The sequence below is a fragment of the Panthera leo genome, chromosome D3 (genome assembly GCF_018350215.1).
Source record: "Panthera leo isolate Ple1 chromosome D3, P.leo_Ple1_pat1.1, whole genome shotgun sequence".
NCBI lineage: Eukaryota > Metazoa > Chordata > Mammalia > Carnivora > Felidae > Panthera > Panthera leo.
The window spans coordinates 86,736,220-86,755,665 of NC_056690.1; the positions used below are offsets into that span (position 1 = coordinate 86,736,220).

A 19,446-nucleotide genomic window follows, 5' to 3' on the forward strand; every position below is an offset into this window, starting at 1 on the left:
TGGCTCGCACTGCTATGGCCTTATTTGGGTGGTAGTTTTTGTTGAAAACTACAAAATTTTGCACTGTTTCCCACATTTTACACATCTCCCTAATCTCATTGGAAGTGAGGGATTCCTCTGCCTTTTTCTCCTCCTCTGCAGGTGGTATCTCCTCCATAAGTTCTTGCTGTTCCTCATGATGGCAACCGTTGGATGCCAGTTGTGGGCACCTTCCAACGTTCTGAAAAATCACTGATTTCTGACAAACACCATGGCCTGAGACTGAGATCCGGGCATGGGAGATGATCACCCACAATCGAGAGAGAGCGAGAAAGAGACAGGAGAGAAGAACCATTGGCTCAGTTGTGATCATGTGATGTTCAGTGTCACATACTACTCGTATTGCAAGACATCGCTTGTTTATCAAGTTAAAATTTATTAGAAATGCTTGCTCGTCTTGGAGAACATTTGAAGAACAAGTTACTTACAATCCAAGGTTTTACTGTATTTGCAAACATAAAAACACAATAAAACAGACATAAATATTCCTGTGGGGAACTGGGAGATGAGGAAGGGGAGGCTGGTAATTGATGTGAAATCAACAAACATAGGAAGGAGTTCTGTAGGAAGAGATGTGCTTCATCTGTCTTGCTTCCCAGTCTTCTTTTCGGTCCAGCTGTGACTGATTGCAAACAGAAAACCACAGTTTCTTGAATGAGAACCCTTGCTCATGAACACAGATGGGTTTGTCCAGGCCTCTGTCATTGGAGACCCGGCCTCCTGCTTTGTCACTTTCCTGTCCTCAGCATGGCCTCTGTCTCACGGACAGGATGGCTGCTCCAGCCCCCCCCCTGCACCTGCTTGGGAGGACAGAGGGAGCCAGACAGGCTGTGTCCTCTCTAGGGACCTCCTCACCCCAAATTAGCCCCACCTACATTTACCCACATGGACTTCGCCTAGCCAAATGGTCATACTTACTGCAGGCAAGGTTGCAAAATGGCTTTGTTCTGGATGATCGTGGGTTCAGCTAAAATCTGAGGAGAAAGTGGGGAACGGGGCAAATAGCCTTCATCACAGTCCCTTGGTAACATTTGCCTGAAACACAACTAGACTGCCTAGACACCTTGGTATGCTCATCACTAGGGATTTCATCATTTTTGTTGGAATCACAGAATTGGGTCCCCCTTCCATCACATTTTCTAACTTGATGTTCTTTACTTACTTGGTAATCAGCTTTTGTTTACTAATTCTATGTATTTTCTTATTGCTTCTAAAATTTTTTAGTCCATTCCTTTGGGTTTTCTCTGTCTACAAGTCTGTCATCAGAAATTAATTCCATCGGGCACCTGTCTAGTTGGTAGAGCCATGCACCTCTTGAATTCACCTCTTGTGAGTTCGAGTCCCATGTTGGGTGTAGAGGTTACTTAAAAATAAAATCTTTAAAAAAGAAAGAAAGAAAGTAATCCAAATATATGTTATTTTAATTTTTTTATATTTTGTATTCCTTTATTAGCCTACTTTCATTGGCTGATAATACAGAACAATTTTAATAATGATTGTGCTACTGATATCTTTTTCATTTTAATAGGAATGCATCTAATATTTCTTCACTAAGCATAATGTATTTGTGCACTGACATGTGTTTAGTTTTGTATTTAAGACTTACATATTGAGATTTTTTAAATTTAAGAAAGTTGAATTTTATTAAATGTCATTAGCATCTATAGAGATAATTATAGGATTTTTCTCTTAACACAGTAAGTTGCATTAATATCCGAATAATAAACCATTTATTCATTTTAGCTATGAAATTTACTTGATCAAAATTGTATTTTTTTTAAGTTTATTTATTTTGAGAGAGAGAGATAGAGAGTGCACATATGGGGGGGAGGGACAGAAAAACAGGGCCAGAGAGAATCCCAGGCAGGCTCTGCACTGTCAGCATAGAGCCTGATGTGGAACTTGAACTCATGAATCCTGAGATCATGACCTGAGCTGAAATCAAGAGTCAGATGCTTACCCAGCTGAGCCACCCAGGTGCCCCACCCCCTGTTATTCTTTTAATATGTTGCTATATTCTGTCTGATAATGATATCAGCTTCATTATTATAATGAATCACATACTGATCTGTATGTGAATCTTAATTTTACTTTTGTTTCTGGTGATCTACATTTACATTTCCTTTTTCCTGGATGACTGCATCCCTTAAATGTTTATATCTACTACAGATGCCTACCATACTTAGTTAATGTTTACCTAATTTAAACCTATTTAATTCTTTAATCTAATTTAGCCTTTGGTCTTGGTTATGTAATCATTTTGATATTTCTCTTTATTTTTTCTGGACTTTTAGTCACTGGAGAAAATTGTAGTTAAAAAATAGTTTTCTCTTGGGACGCCTGGGTGGCTCAGTCAGTTAGGCATCCGACTTTGGCTCAGGTCATGATCTCACGGTTTGTGAGTTCGAGCCCCACGTCAGGCTCTGTGCTGACAGCTTGGAGCCTGGATCCTGCTTCGGATTCTGTGTCTCCCTCTCTCCTTGACCCTCCCTGGCTCGTGCTCTGTCTCTCTCTTTCTCTCTCAAAAATAAATAAACATTAAAAAAAATTTTTTTAAATAGTTTTTTCTAAAAGTAATAAAAGCTATTAGTGAAAAACTACTGGTAGATTTAGCTGCCAAGTCCCTGTGAGAGAAGGGTCCCAACCCAGGCTCTGAAAGGTCCCCATTTCTTAGGAAAAGATGGAAAGTCTGGATGAGGAAGTAACCCAAAGCAACTTACTCAATGTCATTGAATTCCATAAAAATTAACAGAACAGATTAGGTCTATTGATCATTTAAAATGTACTTAAAATGTAATTAATTATGCTTTATACCATCAGTCTCTGGAGAGAAATACCTGAAACATCCCTGTTGATTAACTGTGCACGAGGATGCTTTCAAAGGTTAGCGGAGTAGCAAGGCTCTGATAGGACTTGTGCAGGGCAGGCATCTGTGTAGGCAAAGGACACCCCAGACTTCCAGAACTTTCCTTGTCTCCTGACCTGTTTAGAAACAGAATACCTCTGGTTGGGTTGGGCCTGGGAATAATTTTCTTATAACATTAGAAAGTTATCATGAGATGGATCCTGCTGCTGAAATACTATGCAAAAGTGTAAATATTAAACAAATCATACCAATGTAATTAAATAATCTTTAAAATGTTGAACCAATGTCCATGTGGTAACATTCTAAATTGCCCCATCATGTGTGGTTGTTAGGCATACACCAGAAGGACTCCTCTTAGTGACGGCAGGGGTCTGGATGTGGTCAGAGAAGCCATTGAACTGACCTGTGCTCCTTCATATTTAAGTTCTTAGGATGTGCCAGGATCTGACCTATGCCTTGGGGATAACGGAGATTAAAAATGACCAGTTACAGCATAATATAGTATCAATGGTCTGGAGTATCTACTTGGTAAGAAGGCGTTAGTTGATTTTAAGTTCAGAGGAAGAATGTACTAGATAACTAGACACAAAAGTACATGAGGACAGGGGCATATATTAACTCATTTAATCCTTAGAAACTGTCAAGGACACTGAGGTGCAGAGAGGTTAAGAATTTTCAAGGTCACAGAGCTAGTGAGGGGGAGCTAAGACCTGAATGCACGCTCCTAACTGCATTAATTCGAACTCCCCTTGCCTTGTTACAAAGATGAAGATTGTAAAGACATATGGTAAATATTAATTTTAACCACCATTATTATAATCTTGATCTTAAGAAGTGTTTCTTGATGGGCCATAGACCACCCTCATACAATGGAATCGAGCCAATTAGGAATGGACAACCCAGTACCTAGAGCTATCCAGCCAATAAGGCTGGAATAAGGGGGACGAGGAGGGCGGGGGGTGGTGGTGACCAGAACCTTAAAAAACAAAGACCCTTGCCTATATTCATGGGCATTCACTTTTGAATGTCCCCTCCCTGTAAGGAGAGCCTCTGACCAGGATTACTGTCGTGGCCCCTGACTCTTCCTGCTTCCAACCTTGCCCCTTCCCATCCCTTTTCCATGGGGCAGCTGGTCATCTTGCTAAAATGCCAACTTTATTTCATCTGTCAAACTCATCAAGCACCAACAGGCAACCAGTCAATAATTATGGGATGAATGGATGAGTGAATTAGATATGAGACCTCATTGACCATAGTCCCCTCTCTTACACAGTGCTTAGATGAAGCCTACCCCAGCTTCTTTTGCTAACAGTTCCTCTTCCAAGCAACTAATTCTTTCAATAGTTCATTCCATTCATCAAGTGACGTTGTGGGATATAAAGAGTAAAATGAGGGGCACTTAGGTGGCTCTGTTGGTTAAGCCGACTTAACCAGATCAGCTCAGGTCATGATCTCACGGTTTGTGAGTTTGAGTCCTGTGTTGGGCTCTATGCTGACAGCACGGAGCCTGCTTGGTATTCTCTGTCTCCCTCTCTCTCTGCCCTTCCCCTGCGTGTGCAAGCTCTCCCTCCCTCCCTCTCTCTCTCTCTCTCTCTGTCTCTCTGTCTCTCAAAATATATTAATAGACTTCAAATTGCTCACAAATTTTAAGTAAAGTATTACAATTAATACTGGTCTTAGTCTCATATACCTCGATCAAAGCTATATTTTCTCTTAGTTTTGCTTCTCGTCTAATATCTGTAAACTTTTACCATGTAGCCATTGTTCTCCTTGTCACCCTTATCAAGCAGCTGTTACGTATTAAAGGCAAAGGTTTTTTGACTTTTGAATTCTTGCAACTTTACCAGTTCACTCACTGTGATGGACTGAATTGTGTTCCCCGTGCCCCCCCCCCCCCCAACCTCATCTAAATTGATATGTTGAAGCCCTAACCCCCCATATGACTCTGTTTGGAGCCTTTAAGGGAGGGTAAACAAGGTCATAGGGAGGGGCCCTTATCTGATAGGACTGGTGTCCTCATAAGGAGAAGAGGCCACACAGGGCTCTCTCTCCATGGGAGCACAGAGGAAAGGCCATGCGAGGACATGGAGAAGGGGCCATCTAGCAGCCGGGAAGAGAGCCCTCATCCGAGGCAATCCCGCACCTTGATCTGGGACTTCTAGCCCCAGAACTGTGAAAACGATGTCTGTGTTTAAGCCATCCAGTCTGTAATGCTAGGGCAGCCTAAGCAGACTAAGACCCTCCCACTGGTGGGAGGATCAGGAACGTAGCTCTTCCTCTTCTCTCAGTCCTAGAACCCCAGGTCAGGGCTGTGTTCTACCTGGAGCCCGGGTCTCATCATCGGGCTTGAAGGGAGCTGGCGAGAGGGACTGACAATGCAGGACAGGAGACAATGGCGCTTGGGTTTCTGGTGCCTGGAAGACTTGGGAGTTCCAAGAGTGAAGAGGGAATGAACACACATTAGTGCACGAATGTGAAGGAAGTAAGAAAATAGTTGTTTAGTCCAGACACCTGGGCAAGGCGTCCCCCATCCACAGACATTCCGCTCTGACACGGATTTCCCCAGATAGTGGGCTCCAGCATCCCGTGGTTGGGGGGCAGTTCTCATGAGTAAAGCACTCATCTTCTTTCTGGATATTTCCTCGGATATATCCAGGTAAAGCACACATGGATTTACCTTTGGAACCAGACTTCCACATTTTGTTTTAAAAAATTAAGTTTATTTATTTTGAGAGAGACAGAGATAGCATGAGTGGGGAAGAGAGAGAGAGAGAAAGAGAGAGAGAGAGAGAGAGAGTCCCAAGCAGGCTCTGCACTGTCAATGCAGCACCTGATGCGGGGCTCAAACTCACGAACCATGAGATCATGACCTGAGCCAAAATTAGGAGTTGGAGGCTTAACCGACTGAGCCACCCAGGTGCCCCCCTTTTGATTTTTTTAAATTAATTTATTTTTTTAATTTATATCCGAGTTAGTTAGCATATAGAGCAACAATGATTTCAGGAGTAGATTCCTTAATGCCCCTTACCCATTTAGCCCACCCCCCTCCCCACAACCCCTCCAGCAACCCTCTGTTTGATCTCCATATTTAAAAGTCTCTTTCCTTGCCAATAATTGCCTTATAATATTACAACTCGAGGCAACAGGAAAGTTTATTTCATACAAAAACGTTTCTTTCAAGAATATAAACTATATCTGTTCCTATGTAGGGAGGGACTGGGGAAACAGGAAGTCTGTGGTGAGGTGGGAGTTGATGCAGTAAAATGGAAATAGGAATGGAAAGTCAAGGCCAGCGGGGGGAGATGAGGAGGGTCAGGGTGCACACTTTTCTGCTTAGACTCTGTTCCAGCCTGTGCACTTAAACTCACGGCAATGCAAACAAACAAAAATGGCGTAATAAGTATTTCCTATCCTTCTCGGTCACCCACGAACCTTAGCAAGTGCTATAGTAACGCAGTGGGAGAGAAAAAAAGAAATGGACACATTTCATTCATCCTGCACGTTCTCCCTGATTTGGTCAGTGGTTTCCTCAGACCTGCACCCCCAGGACCTCGACACAAGACTGTCAGACGTCCGAGACCATCTACGGACCAGGGGCGCCGTCTGGTTGGAACAGCTTGGGTGCCGATTCAGGGCTGTCCTCACTACCACCCTCAGTCCCCTGTAAGCTCCCTCGACCTTAGGTGGCCTGTGAGCTCAGACTGAAAAACCTTAAACCGCCATCTGCAAAGATACAGACATGGTCCAAGTCCTAAATACGTGGTTTAAGATAAAGGCAGGCGGTGAGATCTTGTCATTGAAAGGCTGGGTAAGGAGGACCTGTGGATACTGTGAAAGTTCACTGCTAAAGAATTCATTATACCTCTTTCTCCAGATCTCTGGGCACTTAGGGTTTGTTTCTGTGGTTTCATACCCAAACTCACCACGGGCTCCCGTTGTCCTGGATTGGGCCGCAGATTGACTCAGTGATGTGGGAGCCAAGGAACATTCTGGAGCTGCCTGATGGTGATGTGAGTCGTCCCCCGCCCTCTGCTTTGGATCCTCCGCAGCGTGCCGAGGCTAAGCCCCCAGCACGGGGGGCAGCACGGAGCGCACGCATCCCGTCGCTGACTTTTCCCACAAACGTACCAAAATAGGCTCCACTGATGGAACTGTTCGGTGGTGCCCTCCCGGACCACGGCCGGGCTGCAACAGCTCTTAATCTCAGAGCCACCAGAAAGCCAATTCAGCATTTCTTCCCTTGACATAATCTCCCGATCGGGTTTAGCTGAGTTTTGAGCCCAAGTCTTGAATAAAAACAGCTAGTACTCAGCCGGCTCTTTATGAAGCCATCAGGCTTAGGAGACTTCGAGGCCAGCGACTGTCTGGCAGAGCACGTGCGCCTAGGGCCCTGTCGCCCCAGGAGGCGGGGCGTGGCTGCCCTTCCCTGTGGGGCTGCTACACAGGGCAGCACCCAGGGGGATGATCCTGGTTTACCGTCAGGATTGTTGGGGCACCGAACACCACCCTGGAGGGGATCAGGACGGGGCGGCCAGCGTGCTGCAGCAGAGGCAGGCAGGAGGGCGGGGGTTCGGACCAAAGTCCAATAGGCACAACCAATAGGCAATTGTAGGCACAACCTTCCAGTATTACTCAGCGTTCGGTGAGTGCGTGAAGGGCAGCGGCTCAGCACACACCTCTGGGTTCCCATTCTGCTCTTTCTCTCCCTCGTTTCCCGCTCATTGTAGACAGAATTCAGCAACACGACAATGACGAGACACTGATGGGCAGGCTCCTTCTCTACGTGTTCCTGTGCTGAGAGATGAATGTTGCTTACTTCTTGACTATTTTATTTATGAACATATTTTTTTTAATATTTAATTATTTATTTTGAGAGAGAGAGAGCAGGGGAGGGGCAGAGAGAGGGAGACAGAGAATCCCACGCAGGCTCCACGGGGTCAGCAGAAAGCCCAACGCGGGGCTCGAACCCACAAATCATGAGGTCATGACCTGAGCCGAAATCAAAAGTTGGTTGCTTAACCTACTGAACCACCCAGGTGCCCCTTATTTAATGAATATTTTATGGGCATCTATTAGGGCATAGCATCACGATGTAAGACTGCAAAAATTACATGCAGTACCCACGTGCTGAGAGATATTAAAAGAGCACGTGGCACAGAACAAGTTAGGAAGTTCCCAACCTGTGAAGATGACTGTTTCTGAATGCAAAAAGTATATACGTATCCTATGAAAAATGTATTCACTCTGTAAGAAATTCAAACGACTCAAAATGTTGAAAATAAAAAAGTTGAAGTACCCCATAATCCCTCCAGAGATGGCCACAGTTTACAGAGTATATCTTTAGAAACCTATCTAATATGCTTTGGAACAACCATTTGGGAGTTTTTGAAAACAGAAAGCATTAAACATTCAGAGGACATGAACGTATTGCCTTTCCAGGTCAAGAAAATAATCTCAAAAACCTTCCCAGATTTCATTTTAATATTTCACTAGAAATGATTTTATTTTACTAGAAAGATGTTATTGGCTCATTCACATGTGAGATTTGTATCAAGAGCAGCTCCCCAGGGGCGCCTGCGTGGCTCAGTTGGTTAAGCATCCGACTTCGGCTCCGGTCAGGAGCTCACGGTTTGTGAGTTCGAGCCCTGCGTCTGGCTCTGTGCTGACAGGTCAGAGCTGACAGCTTTGGATTCAGTGTCTCCCTCTCTCTCTGACCCTCCCCCTGCTCACATTCTCTCTCTCTCTCTCTCAAAAATAAAACAAACATTAAAAAAAAAAAAAAAAGAGCAGCTCCCAAGAGGCCGGGCATCTTGCCTGCAGTCCTGTGGGGGTGGAGTTTGCTCGCCTGAGCGGAGTCCCCGAAGCGGTGTCTGAATCATTCCCCCTTGTGATTGCTCATTCAGGTAACGCCACACGCTGCCTATATCTTCCACACCAGAACTCTGCCCGGGACCCTCAAGCTTGAAACTGAAGAGCTAATTTCCCTTGACCAATAAAGCAAACACTTGATGTGATGGCGTCTAGTTTCCTGAAGGTCTGAGAGATGGCTGGGGAGACTGGAATCTAAGTGGTGATTTATCCGCACATTTATCTCAAGATGCAGTAGGTTCCCTCAGCCACGGAGCCAGCTAGGAAGGACGTACCGATGTGCCGAGTGTGTTCAGGGACGGCCCACACTGAAGACACCACCTTAATAATTATGAGCAGGACATTTAAGTGGAGATCATACTGGGGTAGTTTTGTAAACCATTTTAAGGAACGCCTTTACCCTCTCCGTTCCATCTTTCCAGAATGCTTTTCTCCTCAGTTTCCTCTATCAAAACTGTATCCATTCTTTAAAGCTGAGCTTCAGTCTCCTCTTCGGCATAAAGTCGTGGGTAAGAATATTTTTTTCCCTTGTTCTTTTTGTTTATACTTCTCAGCAGCACTGTAATGACAGTGAGTTGTCGTTACCCATTTCCTCACTTAAGAGCAAGAATTATTTATCTCTATAGATAACTAAGTGGTTATGAGTTCAGTTACAAATAAGAAGATGTTCAGTAAATACATATTGAATGAACACATATAGCAGTTTCTACAGGACAGTAAGAATAATTACGTTGATTGCAATAGTTGGATGCTTCCATAGAGATAATTTTTCTAGCACTAGTGTCCAGAAAATAGGAAATCCATGGTCCACATCTCCTAGTGTCCCTGCTGTCATTTATACCTGCTTCTCCACACTGCTGACTAATGGAGCAAATCTTTTCTACTTTATTACGGCTTTTACCTTTCTTTCTCATGACTAACCACTGGCCAAGCGGAATGTCGAATGTGTTTTCGTTTGCTGTTTTCTTTCTTCTTCCGATTGTGCCATCATGCACTCAGATTTTGGCCTGCTTACCCAAGATGAAAGCTCCCCACTGGTTATAGAGTCTTTTCTCTCCTTTGCACACAGACTTTTTTGAGCAAGGATCCTACTCCTTTAGTGGCTGTGTTTCAATCCAGTAACACCTGGGTATCTCTTTTCCTTATTGGGAAAACAGGGTGGCCAACGGATTCAGCACCGACCTCCGTGTTTACTGACTCAAAGAGATACTCACGTGCAACATCACCTGTTTCAGACCTGACGTTTTACATACGAGGAATCTGAGATCCCGCCAGAGAAGAAACGATGGGCGGTCCAGGAAAACAGCTTCCATAAAGTTGCAAAGTTCTCCCTTCAGAAGATATCAGGCTAATGTACTTCCGTCTTCCACTCTTTACTCCAATTTGCTTATCAGGCAACCATCAGTTTTATCATTGTTCCTTCATTTGGAGACACAACTAGTAAGTTCTGGTCAAGCCCTATGATTCATTTCCTCACTTTCAAGGCAAGGTCATTGCTGTTCTTATTCAGAGCTCCGCCAAGGGCTGCCCCTGGTGGGGGAGGGGATGTAGCCAGTGTCCTCTCAACCTAAAAGAGTTCTGCTGGGGCAGTGAGTCATGAATTCCCGAATGCCTTTTCCAAGTGCAGATAAAGCTCACAGTTGGTTAAGTGATGGGACGAGGTGTGGAATGAAGGTTGGCACCAGTCTGGGGGGAAAAAGTACATTTCCCTTTCCAAAGTAAAATATTTATTTTAATTGGCTCACAATAAAGAGTAGGGTGATTGTAACTAACAAAAGAGAAGTGCACTTTGGAGAGCAGGCATTGTACAGAAGAGAAAAAAAAAGTACACAGAGATGGAAAAACTTTGCGTCAATCTTCTTTATGACTTTGAGCAATTTTATAGGATTATAAAATTTGCTGGAATTAGTAGCTCTGCAGAGTGATTTGGAGTTTAGAGTTTAGAGTTTCAGAGCCAGAAGATATTTTGCAAGATAACTGATTCAACACCCCCCACCCACCCCGCTTATATTGTAGATGGAAAAAAAAATGAGGTCAAAGTGTTTAGAGACTGGATCAGTTTCTCAAGGGCTTTTGTGTGTCCCCAATGGAGAAGTTCAGGTGAATCACAAATCTTGGTGCCATAGACCTCTAGTGTTAGCTACATGCTGAGACAAAGCCGCTCACTGTCCATCACCTTTCCAACCACGGCTGGCTTCTGCCCGCACTCCCAGGGTCACCAGACTGGTTAAGGGACAGCTCTCCTAGAGATCCACTGCGCTCCCAGAGATGCATCAAGTTGTCGAGACTCCTAGATAGGTGGCAGTTTGGGCTGTCCCAACCCTGCTGTGTCTCTCAAACGTTCAGGTAGGTTTTGAGCTTCCCAGGGCTCTGGGGATGCTCTGGAGATTTGGAATGAGGTGCAGAGGTAGAGAGCGGTGACACTTAAGGTGAATACTTCCAAAACGTAATTAGGTGACTCTTCTTCCCCTTGAAAGTCTTGGAAAGCCCTTCATTGCCAACACCGACATTTTAAAATGTAGGTTTTATGATTATTTGGTGATGGTGAGGCCAACAGATCAGCGGTTGCTATTGAGAAGATAATTTGTTACTCACAGTTCTTAAGAGGAGGGGCGCGCCACACCACTCCCACGTCGGGAAGCAGCAAGATGAGTCTGAAGCCCGTGGGAGCAATGGCAGAGTGTAGGCAGCAGCCTTTATGGTGGTTTCCTCAGGAGAAGCAAGAGGAGGCAGGGTGAGCAGGCTTCGAGTTGGCTTGCTTGAATCAGTTCAGTGGGCTCCAGGGTGCAAAGGCTGTCTAGTTGTCTGGTACCTGAGCTTTGGATGATCGGGGCAGAGGAAGGTGTCCTCCTGGGTGGTAAGAGCCACATACAGGAGGTGGCAGGTGTGTGCACTCTGGGTGGCTGGTCCGCGTCAGTCAGCAGGACCCTTAGATGCCGGAGCATCAAGACGCCAGAACACACGGTTCACGCAGCTGGCGTTTTCGGACAAGAGCACCTCTGACCCGTTCTCCTGGGAGGTGCTCTGGAGCAAGAGGACCTGTTGCCCATTTGGGAGCTGCTGCATGTAGATTAGTAGCATTGATCTACTGATTAGGGGGATCCTGCTTTAAAGAAACCTGTTAGTCCTCATTGGAACAGTTTGTAAGCTTGTTGAGCCATAAAATTCTTTTGAAAAACATACAGTTTTAAAGGGATCTTGAATATGGTATCATAGACTTAGAATCTGGACTTTGCTTTGACCACAATCTGGCCTCATTTTCCCTCATGGGGTTTCCAGTAAGAACCATCCAGGCTGATTTAACTAGGGTCAACAAAACAAGCTTCCCTCTTTCCTGCCTCTAAGCTCTGCTCAAAACCGGTTTCTACCTTATTCAGGACCGTACCGCAGGCTCGGCCCCTAATGCTAGTCTTTCTAGCACCAGCTTCTCTGTGAAGTCCTTGCCAGCTTCCCAAACCCACAAATAAATGCTGCTCAGCATGTGCTGGGCACTCTTCTAAGACCTTCAAAACAGTAACTCACTTAATCATCATAATAGTCCTATGAGGCACGCACTATTTATATCCCTATTTTTATGGCTGAGGAACTTGAGATACAGAGATGTTGAGAGACTTGTCCAAGGTCACAAAGCTAAAGATGTTCAATGTCATCGGCATTCCATTAATGCTATTTGAATATTCTGTGCCATGAATTAATTAATGTTATTTGACATTTCTGTGGGGGTTAGGTAGGTACCCTCTCATAGAATTGTGTATGTTAATGTGTACTTTAAATCAGAGGGAAGGAGTCTCCTCTTTTAACATTCTGGAACTTTATTAAGACTATTCATTCAGAATTTGTTCAGAATAATTCAAATGGAATTTTACTTTAAAGTTTACTTTGGCTTAGCAAGGTGATTTTCTGAGTCCTTTCTCTGAGAGAGTAGAAGTCCATCAGTAAACAAGAATGCAGGGAAAAATTTAAAACCCCTTAAAAACACACTTTGTATATCAGCTTTTGTATACAGTATCTTTCTACTAACTCATTCTTATATATTAATTATGGTGAACATTTTCAGAACTGACTCAGTAAGGGTTCAACCAAGAAAGCAGAACCAGGAGGAGATAGATAGTAAGAGATTTATTGCAAGGAATTGGATTATGCTCTTGTGGCGCTGGCTGGTCACATTTGAAATTCACAGGGCAGGCTGGGAATTCTGGAACATTCTGAAGCTACTGTCCCGGGCCAGAATGTCTTCTTTAGGGAAATCTCAGTTCTGTTCTTAAGGTCTTTCAACGAACTGAATCAGGCTCATCTCGATTACCTGGGAGAACCTCCCTGCACTATAGTCAACTGATTATGGATTTGATTCGCATCTACAAAACACCTTCACAGCAACACCTGGACGGCTGTTTGATTGAGTAACTGGAACTATACCTTTGCCAGGTTCACACATCAAAGGACTGTCCGTCACAAGAAACTTTAGTGACCGTTGTGTTACTGGTCTTTTGTTTCTGTTTGTACTTGAGAAGAAAAAGCAGTTTATTTAGAAATATCCTATAGCATGAGTGAGATGTTTTAATCACATAAATGGGCTTCCCATCAATTGGTCTGAAGCATGTGACACTATGTGTTGGTGCTTCCTTACTTCTCTGCCATCGTCTGATCCCCATATGCTCAGGCCTCTCTCTCTTCATGGTTCTGACATAAGTATCTGTACTTTCTATTAACTCTGAGCCTCAGTGACCTTATATGGAAAAGGGAATAATTATAGCACCGGCCTCCCCACGCTAACTGGAGGAGTGACTGAATTAGAGGAGTCACCTAGCACGCGTGATGTCCGGCACACGGTGAGCCATATGCTCTTGTAGTCATTTGTTTTTAATATTTGTTTATTTTCAGGAGAGCGCAAGCGGGGCAGGGGGAGAGAGGAGGGGGGACAGAGGATTCAAAGCGGGCTCTGCCGACAACAGTGAGCCCGATGTGGGGCTTGAACTCGCGAAATGCGTGATCGTGACCTGAGCGGACACGGGACGCTCAACCAACTGACCCACCCAGGCGCCCCTGTTGTAGTTGTCATCATTTCCTCTGGTTAATTTCTTCTGCTCTTAAGTGACAGAGGTTTTCTGCAGGAGACATCCAGAGGCTCCGATGTTACATTCATAAAAATAAAAAGATTGGCATTTGTCAATTCCTGTTTATTGCAAAACGTACACATTTTCAAAGATTTGTTTTCTGTCATTATCTTTCTGAGGCTCTAGATGCCCCTGGCAGTGTGGTCTGTCCAACTGGTTTTTGAGAATTCCCTGCAACTTTGCTGCACAGCAGGGTGGGTGGCCTGTCAGAGGGAAGAGGCTTGACCCAGACATGACTGGTTACACTGCTCATAAGCACTGAGTGTGTTCAAAGATCGGTCTAGGCATTAAGCCAGTTTTTTTTTAAATATTTTTTTGATGTTTATTTATTTTTGAGAAAGAGAGAGACAGACAGACAGAGCACGAGTGGAGGAGGGGCAGAAAGGGAGACACAGAATCCAAAGCGGGCTTCAGGCTCTGAGCAAGCTGTCAGCATAGAGCCCGGCGTGGGGCTAGAGCTCATGAACCCTGAAGTAATGATCTGAGCTGAAGTCAGACACTCAATTGACTAAGCCACCCAGGAACCCCAAGACAGTTTTTCTAAGTAGCTTCCTTTTGACGTAAGTTTTATTATAACCTTATTCTGGAGGAAGATACTAGATGCAGAGAAACAGTGCCTTTTCTGGCTTTGGCTCCAGAATTAATGATGAGATATTCCAGACGCTGAGGCCCTCACCTGCCTGGATCTGGATAGAACTGGCTGTTGCTGGACACTAAACTCACTCTTCTTTCTCAGGAGGCACCAAAAACCATACCTAGCTGTGCAGGTCAGGCAAAACTCTCATTTTCTTCCCATATTGTCTTCCCCAGGCACGCTTGGCAATGGCAGGAAAACAAAATTCATTTGCCAGCATGACATTTTCCTCGTTTTCTTTTAAAAGAGTACAGGGGCACTTGGGTGGCTCAGTCGGTTAAGCATCTGACTTCAGCTCAGGTCATGATCTCGCGATTCATGAGTTCGAGCCCCGCTTCTGGCGAGCCCCGCTTCTCTCTCTCTTCCTCTCTCCCTCTCTCTCTCTCTCTCTCTGCCCCTTGCTCACTTGTGCCCCCTCTAAATAAATAAATAAGTAAGTAAAATAGAAGAGAACAGCAACGTTTCTTCTGAGGAACAAAGTGGCAGTTGCTGTCGTGTAAACAGAAGGCAAGGGCCTGCTGCGTGAGCAGAGTGACCTCTTTGCAGAAATGCTCTGAGCTGGTAGGAGGCACACAGGGGTGGGTGGGTGTGTGACGAATGATAAGGAGGGTCACTTCCATAAACTGTCCATGGCCATCTGGGAGAGACTGTCTATGCAAAGAGAGCAAGATCATGTCTTACGTGACGAAGTCTTGGAGAAGATCTCCCACCTCAGAGCTGCTGACTATGTACACGGAGCCTGAACAGTCGGTCCCCTTCCATTACAGGTGCCCTTCTGGACTCACATTTCTGTGTCACCTAGGAGACCGTGAAGCCCTCAGGCGTAACCTCTAGGTCTGCTCCTTTGGCATCTCCGCACTCCCTAGAGGAGGCTCCAAGACCTGGCAGGCCCTTAGCAAACGCTGGTTGCGTAAGTCAATTCGCGGATCTAGGTTTGGATGGTATGGCTTGAGAAGTTAACTTCTTAGTACTTAAAGCTACTAGAAACAAGGATTCAGAAATGGTTGTCCGAGATGAAGGGCCCAATAATGGAAGGGTGTTTCTGACTCATATGAGAAGTTTCAGATGTGGACCAAGATCCTAGAAATGACACCCATTTTAGAAGAGAAGGCCATTTCTCTTTTGGATTTTTGGTACCATTACAACTGAATAATTTAAGTATGGAGATCATGAAAATATATAATCCCTCTTCTCATTTACAGACTGTTACTTAGCGGGGGGGCACCTGGGTGGCTCACCTGGTTAAGCGTCTGACTCTCGATTTTGACTTGGGTCATGATCTCCAGGTTCCTGAGATGGAGTCCTGGGTTGGGCTCTGCAATGAGCGTGGAGCCTGCTTGGGATTATCTTTCTCCCTTTCTCTCTCTGCCCCTCCCCACTCACACACACTCTCTCTCTCTCAAAATAAAGAGACTTAAAAAAAAGTCTCCTTCTTTTCCAGTTAAAAGTCCTTCTTTTCCAGTTAAAAAAAAAAAGACTGGTACTTAGGTTAATGATAACCTCAGTCGAGTAGCTAGGACTAAGATTGTGGATTCAGTATTGAGTAAATGTTGTTAAAAAGAGAGCTGATGGTAGGTACCCTGGGGGATAATCATGAGATTGAATCATGATAAAGTCACCGTTTACTTCTAATCTGGACGATGTGTTAAATCATCTCGATAAGTTATCAACACTCATACGAATAGGGCTGAATTCACAGATTTAGACCATGTCCTGAATTCTAATTCAGAGTCGTGTACATATTTATGGCCAGAGGTAGGTAGACGGAGGAGATGTTGAACCTTCTTTAGAGCCTTTCTCTTGTCTGTGGATAATGTCTGAAAGTCAAAGTGAAACCCTCCTGCCTGTGGCCACTTAGTTCCTAAATTGTAAGAGAAGCTGCTGATTTTCACTGCTGCTTCTTTTTTTTTTTTAACTGACAGATGAAATACTCAACATGTATTAACTTATTTAATTCTGGAAACAGATGGTGGGGAAGTCACCGCCATTCTCTAATTTTAAGATCAGGAAGCAAAAGTGCAGGGGCATGATCACATTGCTACCACGTGGCAGCCAGCGTTTCCCAGCCGTTTGGACTCCGTGTCCACACTCAGCCGCTGAGTTCTGCCGTGTAGGGTCCCTGGTTAGAGCTCACATCTGGCCTATTAAAATATGTGCTTTCAGGGAAATTGTGAAAATCAGCGTTAGGGGACATTCCATCACTGATAGGGTATCATCCGTAAACACAAAATTGGGGCAAGCTGGGCTTACTTGTTTTTTGAAATCTACCTATAGGAGTGGTCAAAATGCAAGGTAGCTTTGGAAACCAAACCTCTAAACCCAGAGAGACAGGACAGACAAACCTTGATGACGTGGAGAGTTGGGGACCCAGACTGTCCCTGGTCCCTGGCTGCAGCCTGATTTCCTACCCCCCCCCCCCCGACTTACAGTGGAAAATTGCCTCTAGTTGGGATGTACGCATTTTTGACTCTTTTGATATTTGTTCACGCTCAGTCAGGCATTATTGACATTTTCCTGGAAATTGCACAATATTTCATTTGTTCTAACCCTGGGATGTGTTTCCTATGGGTGTGTGTTTTTGAAAATTTCTGTATCTCCTCCCCCTCTCCAATTTTGGATGAATAAATGTGAAGAGAAAGAGATAAGAGAATATAAATTCTAGAAAAACGAATGGATGTATTAATCATGCCTAAATGAAGTAACGGAGTATCTTAAAGACTCTGTCTTTGTGTCCGTTATACGGGTCTATGTCATATTCATGCAGTGCAGCTCGCTGCATGGGAATTGTTTATTTTTCTGGAATGCATGTAAGAACAATAAACAGAGGATGCTAAAGCATAACGATTTCTATAAATGTGAGAACAGCTTCTAAAATAAGGGTCGGTGATGATATGCTGGATGACAGTTCCAGCAAACGTAGACACCAGGCAGCAGGAATTCCCTATCAGTTTAGAAACACAGTCCTAACTGTTCATTGCGTCAAGGAGGGTCACCCAGAAGCACACCAGTGAAAGATCTAAGGAGGCAGAGTCCACTTGAGGAAGGAGGAAGGGTCATCTTGAGAGGTTTTGCGTTCCACATGGGCTGGATTGGAGCCCAGGCACAGGGACAGCCATCTTGCCAGCTGGTATTAAACGATTCACTCCATCAGTGACAGAGGGCATGGACATCGTGTCATACCCAGAGAGTGCAGGTGGCTCTTTCTCAGGATGCAGCAATGCGGGAGCAGTGTGGGGGTTTAATAATATCATGAGCAGAGAGTTTCAGTAAGAGCGAATGTACCTCCCACAGAGTCTTGTCAAGGCTGCCGACATGATTAGACACTTAACGAGAGTTCACTAGTCATTGATATATGCTGCACAAATGAAGGACCTTGGGTGGCCGACAGAAGTGTGAAAAAATATTCGATCTCAATAGAATCCCCAAAACAGCAAATAAAAGTGGGAAGTAATTTTCCGTCTGGCAGAGACTGAAAAGGAAAGATAACGGTCGGTGTCTATGAGGGCATCAGGAAATATCGACTCACACCTGCATGGTGGGAGGTTTGTAATATGTGCACTGGAGGATGAGTTAAAACACACACACACACACACACACACACACACACACACAGACACGTGCGTGGCAGAACAGACTGAAATGTTACACAAAAGAGCTAAATGAATTCCTGGTTCTATCCCAGATGTGGTAATGTTAGCACTGATATATTATTTTTGTATATTTTATTATCTATATTTTCTGCACGATAAATGTATTAGTTTATAATGGGAAAAAAACATTATTCTAAAATGTTGTAGAGATCATTCAGTCATGATGCTGCAAACCCTATTGTAAATTTGCAGTATGAATCCTTTACAGAAAAGCTTCCATTTGTCATTCATTTTAATATGGAGGTGGTGTTTTGGGGCATTTTTATTGTAGGATAATATTTTCCCCAAATCATAGACGACTGGTCATAGATGGTTATGTAGATGCCCACATAAATATTTTTCACTAAAGGGTAAGCACGTCAGATTTTTCAGTACATTTCAGGGAAATACTTTTTACTATTCCAAGTATAACCCATATCCTGATAATGTTCCAATCCAGTCTTTAAGTGTTTATTGAATTTTTCTTGTATACTGAGCACAGAGTCCACATGTTAAAATATTACACAACCGCATGACAGTGGTGATTATAACAACTTTGTAGGAGCATTGAAAACAATGCTTATCCTTGGGGCGCCTGGGTGGCTCAGTCGGTGGATCGTCTGACTTCGGGTCAGGTCATGATCTCGTGGTTTGTGAGTTCGAGCCCCGCATCGGGCTCTGTGCTGACAGCTCAGAGCCTGGAGCCTGCTTTGGATTCTGTGTCTTCCTCGCTCTCTGCCCCTCTCCCACTCGTGCTCTGTCTCTCAAAAAATAAACATTAATTTTTTAAAAAAAACCCATTGATTATCCTTTGCTCCATGAAAAAGCAGAACATAAAAGTCCATGTACCTCTAATTACAACTTTATAAAAAGAAACATGATGAGATTCTCTTTATTTTGTTTACACCTGTAAGTATAATTTCCAAGCAATGCAGGCCACAGCACAGGGACCATGGTTTTCTCTGGAGGGCCAATGAAAACAAAAAACATGCATAAGAATAATACCAGTGGTTGGCGCTGAGGGTCGATGCTAGTATCAGCTAAGATATATTGAATGATTATTTATTACTTTTAAGACCTATATTAAATTCATGGTAGGTGCTATTATTACTCCAACATTAAAAATTTTTTTAACGTTTATTTTTGAGAGAGGCAGAGCACAAGTGGGGGAGGGTCAGAGAGAGAGGGAGACACAGAATCTGAAGCAGGCTCCAGGCTCCGAGCTGTCAGCACAGAGCCTGACGCAGAGCTCGAACCCACGGATCGTGAGATCATGACCTGAGCTGAGGTTGGAGC

The 19,446-nt window shown here is 44.2% G+C and overlaps 1 long non-coding RNA gene across 1 annotated transcript; it reads right to left on the reverse strand.

Annotated features, from left to right (window-relative positions):
* Positions 1-419: 419 nt before the first annotated feature.
* Positions 420-7,149, reverse strand: LOC122203047. The gene is made up of 4 exons (XR_006195053.1): positions 6,829-7,149; positions 2,877-3,021; positions 958-1,013; positions 420-661 (listed from the first exon to the last, which is right to left on the reverse strand). It is a non-coding gene; the product is annotated as an uncharacterized LOC122203047 (long non-coding RNA).
* Positions 7,150-19,446: the final 12,297 nt, after the last annotated feature.